This window comes from Panthera uncia, chromosome F2, assembly GCF_023721935.1.
Source record: "Panthera uncia isolate 11264 chromosome F2, Puncia_PCG_1.0, whole genome shotgun sequence".
NCBI classification, from domain to species: domain Eukaryota; kingdom Metazoa; phylum Chordata; class Mammalia; order Carnivora; family Felidae; genus Panthera; species Panthera uncia.
This window is the reverse complement of record NC_064812.1, coordinates 36,771,604-36,784,315: the sequence shown is the minus strand read 5'-3', so window position 1 is coordinate 36,784,315 and position 12,712 is coordinate 36,771,604. Positions and strand designations below refer to the sequence as shown.

The following is a 12,712-nucleotide window of genomic DNA, read 5'->3' as shown; positions in this document are numbered from 1 at the left end:
GGGGGGGGGAGGGGGAGGGAGTGAGACACAGAATCCAAAGCAGGCTTCAAGCTCTGAGCTGTCAGCACAGAGCCCGACATGGGGCTCAAACCCACAGACCACGAGATCCTGACCTGAGCTGAAGGCGGACACTTAACCAACTGAGCCACCCAGGCACCCCTGGGAGTCCCATAATCTAAACAAATACTTATCAAAATCCATTTTAAAGCTTTCTTTCTAAAAGACAATATATACTATTCACAGCAACTCTATTTTTCATAGTAACAATGGTTTTCCTGATACCATAAATAGCTGACAATTTAAGTTATACAAAAAGGAATCACTGGTTATCTGACCAAATGATCTAGTATACAGAACATTCATTTAGGTCACAGGGCATAACTTCAGGAACCAATACTGATAAATAAACAGTGGGGGAAAACCTATGTTTCCGCACTATCTCCTATGTAGAGAGTAGCTAGGTACAATTTAATGTAGCAATTGACTACCAAAAAAAAAAAAAAAAAGAATTATCATAAGCCACCCCTGGATCAGACCACACTAGAAGTGATGTACTAGAAATGATGTGTCCACACATAAGCTAATTTCAGCCCAAAGTAAATAGAGCTTTTGTAAATCAGAACCATCTCATTAAGAGAAGCTTGAGGCATTAATGTTTCTGGATTTTCATATATGCCTTTCCCTAAACAAATATAAACCACTTAAGTTTATTACAATAAACCTTGTTGTTACTCAAAAGATTTAAATGTTTAAAGTGTTTAAGTTATGCCATTCATTTTACCAACTTTAAATTTGGAAAATCCCTACTTTCCTCTAATAAATCTATCCCCCAATATACCTGCCAAATTCAGCTGGAGCAGCAGTGCAGGCTCCAAGCGTAAGTCTTGCTCTCCAAATAATATTAAGAGGACACACTCTTTTATAAAAACTGTCAATTATTAAACATCTCCTTATACAATCTGGTAAAAATATAATAGGCACAACAACAAATTTTTGGAGGAGGATAAAAATGCTTAAAAATAACAGCTAATACATGGACAGGCTTCAAAGAAATCCATGAAATCTCTAGAACAGTATACTAAATCATGAATATATGTATATTCTAGGGACATAAGCCACAGCTCTCAAGAAATTCTCCAAGGAGCCTAAAGTATAACAAAAGTTAACAGCTACTGCTGGGATGCTGGAATTTCTGTAAAAGTTATTTTCAGTATCTGTAAATTTTCCGCTCTCAGTAATTTATATTAGTATGATATTCGTATCTGTACTAATTATTACCTCAGTTAGAACATACTTGTATTCCATTAAGATTTGAAGTTGCAGTTCTTTCCAAAAGAGTTAAGTTTTGGGGAAGGTTAAAAAACAACTTTCATTCCTAAAACAAATGTCTCAGGTTCACAATGCAAGAATAAACGTGAGGTATGTAGATGGCCTAGAATAATTTATCAAACATTTAGGAAACAAAATTCTACAAATAAAGGCTAATCAATATTGTATATTCAAAAGACAATTGAGGGGCGCCTGGGTGGCTCAGTCGGTTGAGTGACCGACTTCGGCTCAGGTCATGATCTCACAGTTTGTGAGTTCAAGCCCCATGTGGGGTTCTGAGCTGACAGCTCAGAGCCTGGAGCCTGCTTCCCATTCTGGGTCTCCCTCTCTCTCTGCCCCTCCCCCACTCATGCTCTGTCTCAGAAATAAACACTAAAAAAAGATTTTTAAAAAAAACCAAAAGACAATTGATTATAAATAGGCATATAAAGAGATTTCAATGCTATTATGTCATCTTCACTTAAAATGGCAATTACCACTGGAAGATGTTAAGTTTGTCATTCTTCACAGAGTCAATAGCAGTATCTCTATTTAAAACGTAACGGACACAAAGAGGTAAAATATTTGATGTCCAATGAGAAAGAATCAACAATGATGCTAGAAATACAGTCTAAATGCCTTTCAATTTTTGAATATCTCCTCAGAAACGTGAGCATATTGTATGCAGCTCTAAGGAAATCTGGGTTCTATTTATTGCTACCAAGTGGTTTTGTGGCTTTGGTTTAGTAACAACTTCTCTGTATCATTTGTACAACAGGGAAAACACAACTGTGGCAGAGATATTATATACTCACCTGTTTCATTTTCCTCCTGAGCACATATGAGGACCACATTTTCCATTCCATTTGTAGCTAGATGCAGTCATGTGTCTAGTCCTGACCAATATGAGTTCAATGATGTATGCTCCTTCCAGAACTGGTCCCTAAATCAGCCCTTCAAACATCCTCTGAGGTCTCACTAGTAACTCTGGGGGGGACTCCAAGCAGGCCATAGGGGCAGCTGAGTCACAAGATGGAAGGAATCTGAATATCTGAGTCATCCACATGGTTTTTCGTGTGATGAGAAATAAACTCTTTCATTGTGCTCCACCATGAGATTTGGGGGTTATCTATTTCAGACACAATAATCTTACCTACCTTAGTGGGGGGAAGATAAAATGAGGTAAAAAATTTAAAGTAGAAGATAAAATGAGGAAGCGATTTTTAAATTCTATACAAATGTGGGGTAATGATAGCAACTATTTTTTTATATATACTTTAATGTTTATTTATTTTTGAGAGAGAGAGAGAGAGACAGAGCACAAGCAGGGGAGGAGCAGAGAAAGACACACACACACACAAAGAATCTGAAGCAGGCTCCAGGCTCTGAGCTGTCAGCACAGATAGGGGTTCAAACTCATAGACCACGAGATCATGACCTGTGCCCAAGTCAGACTCTTAACCAACTGAGCCACCCAGGCACCCCCACAACTACTTTTTTAAATGTTTGTTTTTGAGAGAGGGAGAGACAGAGCGTGAGTGGGGGGAGGGCAGAGAGAGAGGGAGAGACAGAATTGGAGCTCAGGCTCCAGGCTCTGAGCTGTCAGTACAGAGCCAGATGCAGGGCTAAAACCCACGAACCAGGAGATCAGGACCTGAGCCAAAGTCAGAGGCTTAACTGACTAAGCCACCCAGGCACCCCATGATAGAAACTTTTTATCCAGAAAGTAAAGCATGAACTTTGGAGTCACTACATCTGGGTTCAAGTTCAGCCTCTGACACATATTAGCTAGGTGTGTGACATTGTGTTAAATTACTAAGACAGTTTCTTCAACTATAAAATAAGAACAATAATACCTACAGCCCACCAGATTATTAGGATTAAATGAAATAACATATACAAAGAATCCAGCAGAGGGTATGGCACATATTAACCACTTAAATATTATCCAAACTACTACAAATATCTGAGAGGATGGCACAAACCACATACTGGATAAAACTGTTGGAAGGATTGTAACACTTAAGGCTAGAAATAAAATGAAACAAATTCTTGGCTCCAAAAGGGCTTTTCTAATGTCATCAGAAAAGTTAGCCTTTTGGTAGTTTAGAACACATCAGTATAATACATTAAATTCTCTAAGGTAAATATAAATAATTATTTTAGTCTTAAGTTTATATAGCTACAAACCTACCTCAAGTGATCGTTCTAATATTACAAGTGGGATAATTTCAGTTCAACTACTTATAAATGGGTGAAGTGGGGGTAACTGAAACAGATGATTAGCATAGGCACTATCAGTTTCCAGCAAAGTTCTTTAGAAAGACTCAAATACACTACCATGAGCTCTGTCCTTAAAATAGTTTCTACAGTTTCACAGAAAAAGAAACTAAAAGTTCAGAGTAAATGATTCCCATATACCCCAAAGCTTCTCCAAAGAAGCAGTCCTTAAACAGCTTCACAAACATACACCTGCTACATTTATCTCTTAAAGCCTGTTAGTGATTGGGAGGTAGAACAGAATGGTACTTTGTGGTTTTAGTAATATTCATTACAAATAATACTCATTACTTAATCCATTACAAAAAGCAAGCTACTGCAGAAAGAAAAGGCATTATTCATTCCATTTTTCCAATTAAAAAAAAGATTAAAAACATTTTGGCTGGCTCATTCCAGACCCTCTTTGTTCAGAAAGGGAAACAATACACCAGTAGGGAAATAGCTGGGAAAGCATAATGCAAAATGCTGGGCATGACAGAGTGCCCAGAAACATTCAAAAGTTTTAAAATAGGTTTTAAAAAAGATACCTAGGTGTCAAACTATTTTGAACTGGTTAAAATACTCATTGCTACAGATCAACAGAAGGGAAATACTAACCTAGTCTGAAATCTTAGTCTATCCACTGTTTTGAATTTCAATGTCCTTATTTGAAAGTTGAAGTGATTGGACCAGATAATGTCTAAAAGACTATGATTCTAACATACAAATGTGTAGAGTTTTAATATACAGCATATTCCAGAGTGAAAAGTGGATAATTTAGACTGTGAGATAAAGAATTTTTGGTTTTGTTTTAAGAATGTCTCCAAATCCTCGGGCACCTGGGTGGCTCAGTTGGTTAAGCATTTGACTCTTGATTTCAGCTCATGATCCCGTAGTTCATGCATGGGTTTGGGCCCAGCGTCAGGCTCTGTGCTGGCAGTGTGGAGCCTACTTGGGATTCTGTCTCCCTCTCTCTCTCTGCCCTTTACCCACTCATGATCCCTCTCTGTCTCTCTCAAAAATAAACAAATAATAAGTAATAAGTTATCTCCAAATTCTCTCAAATGTTAGTATACTCTTCTGCTTTAGTAAATCCAGTTGAATGAGTATAATCTTTGCCTTTCTGATAATCTTTTTCTAACCGATTAACGTATTTTTTGAGACCAAATACAGAAGCACATAGGACACTGAACTGGAATTACTAAGTTGAACTGAAAGTCAGGATATAAGACTTCTCTTGGTTTCACAACTCTCCCAATATGACTATGCTTCACTCTCTTATCCTGTCTATAAACAAGGGAAAATGTGCTATCATCTATTTCACTGGATTAATATTAAAGTATGTCTTTGAAACACTTTGAACCACTCAGACAAGACTGTTACAGAAGAGATTTTTTTTCATTATTAGTAACTTATCATACCAAGTCTAAGTATAAAAACAAAAGAAAGAAGTTCCCATGAGACTACTGCATATGGGAAGTCCTCTTACCTCCTACATTGGAATCAGTTACAATTAATAAATCAATATAAGATGTTCTTATAATACACAGAATCTGGAAAGGTGACTAGGCCCATTGCAGCACCAGATTTTAAATCTCTGATCTACATAAAAACTGCCTGAACTAATCTATCCTTCAGTTTTTGTTTATATGAATAACCAACATTTCTTAAATAGGCATTCTTAAAATCATGAAATAAGGAAGGTCCTTTGGAAAGAGGGGTAGGGACAGATAAATAGGTGTGAATGGCGAAAATAAAACCATTCAAAAAAGATATATTATGTACAGCACAAGATGTATTATGTATATATAGCACAATGACTATTTTGTCCAAATCAAGGGTGGCAGTGGTTCCCTAGTAAGAAGTTATTCACAAATATAGCTAAATCAAATAGATGCTTCCTTACAGCTAGCAAAACTAAAAAAAAAAAAAAAAAACTTAGGGTGGGAGGGAGGGGAGAGTGGGTGATGGGTATTGAGGAGGGCACCTTTTGGGATGAGCACTGGGTGTTGTATGGAAACCAATTTGACAATAAATTTCATATACTGAAAAAAAAAACAAACTATTATTATGGATGAATACCCTTTGCCTTTTTGCATAAACATAATACACTTTACTAATGTCCTTAATAAAAATTTCTGGAATCACGTAGTAAGTTGAACGGTGGCCTTCAAAAGAGATGTTCCCATCCTAGCCTGGAACCTGTTAATAATATCTCATTTGGAAAAAAATTTTATAATCACTGACCTACAATGATTGTGGAGATAAGATACGAGTCAGGCCTTGAAAGAAGAGAAGGACCTTAGATAAGCAGAGAAGATGAAAAAGAGTATTCCAGACAGACAAATGCATAGGAAAAGTCATGGAGGTGAAAACTATCCACATTTTGTTAACATATTTACCAAATAGATCAATTGGCTGCAGTGTGGGTTTTTTGGTAGTAGAATGGTGAGAGACTTAGGTTAGACTGTGGAAGGCTTTGAATACCATGAAAAATCTGAAATTTATCTGTGGGAAGCAAATGATTTGTAAACAAAAAGACTAACGTAATCATTCAGAAACCAGATGATTAATGAAATTTCAGTCTGGGAAAATAGAAGGTGGTCTGAGCTTTTGGCTCTACCACATTGTCCAACAGCACTTTCTGAAATGATGGAAGTATTCTAGACCTGCACTGTCCAATATGGTGGCCAGTAGCCACCTACAGCTATGGAGCATTTGAAATGGGAGTGGTGGGGCGCCTGGGTGGCTCAGTCGGTTAAGCGGCCGACTTCGGCTCAGGTCATGATCTCGCGGTCCGTGAGTTCGAGCCCCGCATCGGGCTCTGTGCTGACAGCTCAGAGCCTGGAGCCTGTTTCAGATTCTGTGTCTCCCTCTCTCTGACCCTCCCCCGTTCATGCTCTGTCTCTCTCTGTCTCAAAAATAAATAAAAACGTTAAAAAAAAAAAAAAGTTTTTGAAATGGGAGTGGTGCAACTGGGGAACTGAAATTTTAAATTTTTAAAATGTTAACTAATTTAAACTTAAATAGCCCCATGTGGCTAGTGATGATATACTGAACAGCTCTAGAGTTTTCTCACTTATAAAATGCAAAGTGCAATGAGAACACTAGTGTCCCTAGGCTAAGTTCCACAGCCAAATAAAGTTGGTGCAGCATTCTGATAAAAGCAAACAGGTATTCAAGCAGATGCACCTGAACATGACTAAAACAGTTCCAGGTTTGTAACCTTTTCATTTCACTCTTTGTATCTCCTTGATTTATTTAAGAGACCCACTCTGTCTCTTGATTTTTTCAAATTGGTCTTTAGGTTGATGTTTCCCAGGAGTCTATAGTTAAATAGGTAAGGCATCTAATTTAATAGAATTTCTGTGGAAAGGAACAAACATTTCATACAAAAATGTCCCTAGAGCTATGCTGCCCAGTGTGAACACATACTGGAAAAAAGACAGTATGAATAAAAGAATGTAAAGGCACTCATTCATACATGTTGAAATGATAATATTTTGGATACACGGAGTTAAATAAAATATATTATGAAAATTAATACACCTGTTTCTCTTTAATTTAGCCAATAGAAAATCTTAAATTACATTTATGACTCACATTAAATTTCTCTTAGACAGCCCTGCTGTAGAGAAAGTTATGACATAGATACCTTACAATATACATACTTTATTCAGTTAGTACATACTTACTCAGCATCTATTATTGTCAAGCTTTATGCAACGTTCTGAGACTTTAACAGTGAAGAAAGAGAATGGTCCCTGCCATCAAAGAGCTTAAATTATCTCCTACACTTCTGCACATTTTACATATATTATCTCATTTGTGATAATGCATAAAGATAATTTAATTTTAGAATACTTTACCATTTGGGGGGAGCAATGGTCAATATATAACTGAGAAATTACAAAGATTCACACTAATGACTATTTTTGTGATACAATAGTTATATTACTATGCTATATAATATGTATCTGGAAGCCTAATACTATCACATTACCAGTAGCTTCTCCTGGTTTCTTGATCCCTCCCTCTAACTAGTTTGCTCCCTCTTTATGGCTCACCTCTCTCAGACTGTCTCTTCGACTGGCAACCTGCCTGCTATTCACATTACAGCAGGGTTATTTATACTTCCAGGGGTCTCCAAAGAAGGAAAGAGGTTGAAAATGTAAGTGTACATAATTTCAAGCAGCCAACTTCAGTTTTTTGAACCCAAGACTGAGTTTTGAAGTTTCTTTTCAGCTTAAACTAGGTAATTTCTGTAGGATTTTGCTTTATAATTCAATGCACAAACTTATTTGAGGGCTGAAACAACTCATTAGTTTTGTTCTACTGAAGCTTTCACATAACAAAACTCTCCCAAATAGGGTTTCTGAAACAAATTAACAAGTAGTATTTCTCTAGCAAATGATTTTTAAAATAAAATACTAGGTAACATCAATAGGTCAAGAATATATAGGATTTTAAGGCTAATGGTACAACTTTCAGGAAAATGTTACTAATAAACTAAATGTTCAGGTTTGACAGCTACAAAGAGAGCAAATACAAACAAAACTACTTTATCAAAAGGTGGCAATTTTTCCTAATTTAATAAAGTATTACTAATATATGATAGTTATTGAGAAACAAAATGAAGTACCAAGTTTTAACTACCCAAAATGATTTCACTGCCTTTTTTGGTTGAAGTCTACCAGCATCTGAAATACAGATGTGTTTAGGAAAGGAATACTATTCCTTGGTCTTTAGCTGTGTGCAGGTGTGGCTATATACATAGTTGTTTCAATGTTACACATCTGCTGCCAGCAAACAGAAAACTTACTTTATGATATTAAAAAAAAAAAAAAAACTGAAGAAAAATAATAATTACTCCCGATTGGGGAAAAAAAAAAAATCGCCTAAGGAAAATGTAGCTATTCTCCTTAAGTAACTGGATTAGCCTTTTGCTAAAAAGGAGTCAAACCAAATTTAAGCTAACATACTTCATATATGATCATGGGCCCTCTCAATCATTAACTATTAGTGCTACCATGCCATCAAATATACAATGCAATCAAATATAAGTTTAGAAATTCAACTTCTGTTTGCTCTCCAGTCCAAAATGGCCTATCTTTTATACGGGCCCCAAACAATAAAAGAGCATGAAGTTTAGTGCAAAATCAGCCTGCCTTTGACAATCAACTGTCACTTGTTAGTAGCATGAGAAAAACAAGTAACGATTCCTGAGATTTCCTTTATAACTTCAAGATAGAATAAGTATAAGAAGGCAATTCAGATGTAAATGTAACAAAATTTATCCCCAGCTCACTCTTACTCTGTGCCCAGAACTAGCTTAGGGACTTTTACATGTTATCACAAATATTTGTCCTCCTCTTCCCCTTTGATAAATTCAGAAAATTACATTGTTCAGTCCTCAGTGCCCTCCAGATTAAAAAAAAAAACAACAAAAAATAAAGGAAGAAGAAAAGCAGGAGGGTGGGAGATGGTTACAAACCAAAGAACTTCTGTGATAAGTCTAAATTAAGTGTTAAGATAAAATCAGAACCCTCCATAATATATGAGATTCTTTCAAATGTAAAAAAAGTTTGCTTCAAATTAACTATATTTAATTCTAACAACCTCATTAGAATAGTATCTTTCAATCTGATCCCATTAAAGAGAGGTGGCCCCAAGGTGTCTTACACTCAAACTGCAAAAAAATTACGACTTTCCCTACTTCAAATTTATGAGGTGCATTTATTTTCCGTAAAATGAAGGATCTTTAAAAACAGATACTGATCTCAGTATCTTTCATACATTAGGTGGAAAAAAATATGGTTCCATTCAGTCAAGTAGAAAAGCACCCCAAATTCTGCAAATCACCACCAAAATTTTAAAAAGAAATTAAAACAGTGGTTAGATGACAGTAAATTGGGACTGCTCTTTATATAAACTCTAATCTTCAACTGAGGCCTTCCCCAAATAAAACAACAGTATTTTAAGTAGCTACTATCTGAAGACTTGGGTTGTGTTTCAATTCCTGAAACAAGCTGCAGTTTTAAAAGTTAATCTTACTAGAATCCTCCTGGAAGTCAAAGATACTGAAAAAAATACTTTAACATTAGATGCCAAAGTAGAATTATTGTTCCCTCAGCAAGACACCTTGCGGTGACATTAATAGTTTCCATGGAGGCATGAAATTTAAACTTCAGTTATACTGTATACAGTCATTTTAAAGGAGAATATTAAACAAAGAAAGGTTTTGTTGTTGTCGCATAATTTGATTAAGCCCCAAGACTTAATTCCAAATCTTTACCATGGAATTGCAACTGGCAAGGAAAGAACATTTGAAAATAAGAGTTAACAATAGATCATCGCCATTTTCTACACAGAGAGAAGTATTTACATTTTAATTCAGTTCAGGCAGCTGGGTGCTAAGGACGCATAAAAAGGCAAATATGGTAATAGCTTCAATTATAAACAGACATGGAGAGCTGCCTATTAAGATGGTTAATGGCAAAACTGAAAATGAAAACAAGGCATACCGTCATACTTCCCATAACCAAGAGTCAAGGCAATCTAGGTTAAAATAATAAAAAATGAATAAGCCATATTCTCACAAAAAGAAAAAGAGAGAAGTGGGACTGAAAGAAAAGATCACGATCATTTTAAGGCAGCCAGTCAGGGGGAAAGACTGCTTGATGCCTCCACTGTTTACTAATATTTAAAACTAGCATTTCCAGTCAACACCTGGGTTTGAAAATCGCAGCAGCACGGAAAGGCTGGGTCCTTTCCGACGTAAACCCAACAGAACATTCGGCAACGTTTTGCATAGTAAATATTACCCAGAATAAAGCATTGTTCGCGTATTTCCACCTTTAAAGACCAAAGAGAAGAAAAAAAAAAAACAAAAAAAAACACGAAGACCCTTCTTCCTCCCATAAATAATAGCTTTCACCTCTCTCTCCCTTCTTTTACTTATCGCCCTTGCCGCGGGGTTAATGAACCCTAAACTTCTTTTTCTTCTTCCCATTAATGGAAACCGGGGGAAAGAGCAACGAGAGAGGGGAAGGAACCCAGATGACAGGAAAAACTGGAAATCAAAACCAGTGGCGTTTCTTCCTGGGCGAAGGCTAGGAACTCCCTGAAGGTTTCGCGTGACGGAGACAAGCCTGGAAGACCCCTATTAAACCCCTGTTAACGTATCTTTTGAGCCCACGGCGACACCATTTTTCGTCTCATTTCTGCTTCTGAAGGGGGTGGCAGTTCCCCCGGATGAACCTTCACGGGCGCACGCCTCCCCTTCCCTAAAGCCCCCGCAGCAGGGGTTGGGGGGCTGTGGTCCCCGCTCCGAATTTACAGCGAGGCCCGGAAATCCGTCCCTTTAGAGCCGATTTCACCCATCAGGAATGCGCTCCACCCCCGCTGCCTCCCCGCGGCGGCCGCCCTCGGTGTCGGCTGCTTCAGGGGCCCGGGAAGTGCTGCAGGGGAGCGCCGCTCTGCCCGTCACAACACTGCTGGGTCGGCCGCCGACTCCACAGACTGGCCGGGCCGGGAGAGCAGAGCTCGGGCGGAGCCCGAGCGGCCGAGGGGGCGCCAGCGCCGGGCGGGGGACGCGGAACCAGCCCCAGGCCTGACCCCCAGGTCCAGGACCGGCCCCGGCCTCGGCCCCGGGCTGAGCCCGAGAGGCGGCGCCTTTCCCGTGGGATTTCTGAATCCATTTCCGTCCCGGGAAGGGGCGCGAGGGCAGCGGCCGTGCCGGAGCGCCTCGGGTCGGAAACGGGAGCCGCCCCTGCCCTCCTTTACCCGGGCGCAACCTCTTCCCGTGCCCGCCCGTACCTTCAACTCCTCGGAGCGGCGGTGGGCGCCGGAGTGCGGGTGAACAGGCCCATCTCCCGGCGGCAGCGGCAGAAGCCGAAGGAAGTACGGAGGTTTCCTCAGACCCGCCGAGACGCCTCTCAGCTGGGGCGGAGGGAACGCAGAGGAGGGGTCCCGAGGGCCGCTTTCCCGAACTCCTCCTCCGCAGTTCTGTCTTGACGGCTGTTCCCGGGAACCAGCGCCACAACTGCCATTCTCCCCCTCCTACAGCCCCCGCTGTCTCCGCCTCCTCCTCCCACTCCTTCCTCCCGCCCCCGGCCCACCCAGCCCCGCCCCGCTCCGCTCCGCTCCGGCGCGCTGCCCGCGTGCCGTGCGTCATGGCGTCACGCCCACCGGGCCCGCCGCGGGCGGCTCTGGGACGCTGTCGTTAGCTCCGGCGCGTTGGCCCTGGCTGGTCTCGGCGCGCCCCACCCGCGACCGGGTGGCCGGGAGGGCAGCCCCTCGCTTGTCCTCTACGCGGGCCAGTCAGCCGTCCTTTCTGCCCCTCGGCCCGCAGCACTTCGCCCTTAGCGGGGCAGGTGTCTCCTAAGAGAATGGGTGGGGTGGCCGGATCTGCCCCCTAGGTGATGGGGGATGCTGGACTCGAGGACCCTGGCTTTTTGGTGTTTCGCACGCCGTAAATTATTCGTTTCTTTGTGTTCTCACGGTTCACCTGCTAGATTGGCGACCCCAGGGAAAGCAAGGCCGGGATGTTGCTGCAAGTTTCTGCCGCTCCCCGAGTGAAATGTTTTCCCCTCCTGTGGCTGCGCCCCCACCCACTCGTTCTTACAGTTTTAAGCAGGGGCTGCTAGCAACAGCGCTTAGCTCAATGTGAGGGTGCAGAGAATATCTGCCACCCTCCTCTTCCCTTCCCCCCATCACTTAATTTCACAAAGTCGCTTAAGTATTCAGAATTCATACTTCAGTACTTACTGATACATTCTGAATTACTTTAATCCAGCTTTATCTGTTCCATCCCCTCTTATCCTTTAAGCCAGTCATGCCCCCTTTAAATTTTTTAACCTGCACATGATTTAATATCAGTTCTTTTTAGTTGAATAAACATTCATTGCAGACCTGGTCCATTCCCTCATAGTTGATTTCTCTACAAGATTCCTTGGCATATTGAGAAATGGAATGTTGTGGATGCTGGACAGAATGTCCATTTGCCATCTGTTACTTAACAAAATATATCACCCTATCTATTCTTGTTTTAGTGTGTCTGTCCAATTTAAATTAGAAACAAACCAAGGAGCCATGGTGTTTCAGACGGTACTTGGTAGCTTTGGTAACCCAGTAAATGTTTACC

General features: G+C 40.2%; 1 protein-coding gene across 1 annotated transcript in view; it reads right to left on the bottom strand.

The window, feature by feature from the left end:
* Positions 1-11,660, bottom strand: part of RNF19A (ring finger protein 19A, RBR E3 ubiquitin protein ligase) — a 57,547-nt gene extending 45,887 nt beyond the window's left edge. The window contains exon 1 of the mRNA XM_049633041.1: positions 11,386-11,660. The gene's annotated coding sequence lies outside the window, so the exon portion shown is untranslated. The remainder of the gene's footprint in view (positions 1-11,385) is intronic.
* Between the last annotated feature and the right edge of the window lie 1,052 nt (positions 11,661-12,712).